This window comes from Sceloporus occidentalis, unplaced genomic scaffold (assembly GCF_023333645.1).
Source record: "Sceloporus occidentalis isolate IW3139 unplaced genomic scaffold, rSceOcc1.0.p SCAF_250, whole genome shotgun sequence".
Taxonomy (NCBI): Eukaryota; Metazoa; Chordata; class Lepidosauria; order Squamata; family Phrynosomatidae; genus Sceloporus; species Sceloporus occidentalis.
Window position 1 is genome coordinate 1,030,324 of NW_028317230.1, and position 768 is coordinate 1,031,091.

A 768-nucleotide genomic window follows, 5' to 3' on the forward strand; every position below is an offset into this window, starting at 1 on the left:
AGCGTAAAATGGGAATGCTGTCCGAGGAGGGAGAGGTGCAGGAGGAGGAAGAGGTGATGTGGTCTGCTACTCCTAGCAGCAGCATCAGCAGCAGTGCCACAAGCAGCACAACACAGCTGAGTGGAGCAGCTGCGTTTTGGGAAGAGGCACTTGGGAGTATAGTTGGACCATCTGACAGAGCTAGCAGCAGAAAGGAGAGTAGTGCTGCTGAAATGGTCAAACTTTACCTCTGTGAAGTTCCTTCTGCGCCTAATGTTGATCCTCTTAGCTACTGGGATGAAAAGAAGAGTGTGTGGCCTGCACTCTCATGGGTTGCGCAGCCAACCACTGTTCAAAGTGAGCGCGTGTTTTCTATGACTGGAAACATACTGAGTCCACAGCGCTCACGCATGGCACCTCATCTGATGGAGCAGATTGCCTTCCTTAAATTCAATCTGCCCAAGTTGGGTTACCCAGCTCTTAGCTTGGAAAGTTAATTTTTTTTATCTGTAATGTTTAAGGTAGTTTCTCCCCCTGGTTGCACGTGTTTGCGGTGTGGCAACGTCTGCTACCTCCGCCGGTGTAGCCAATTTACGCTAGGGCCTAGTGTCTGAGTTCTGGAAGTCCGCTCCCAAACGCCATGGACTGACAGACTTTCATGCTTTGCCCTGGGGTGAAACAGGTGAGCGGGTCGTCAATTGCCCACTCATTCACCTTTTTCCTTTTCCAACGGTGCTGCTGGTGGTGGTGCCAGCATCTTTTGCCAGTTCGCTTCCTGGCTGAAGTCAT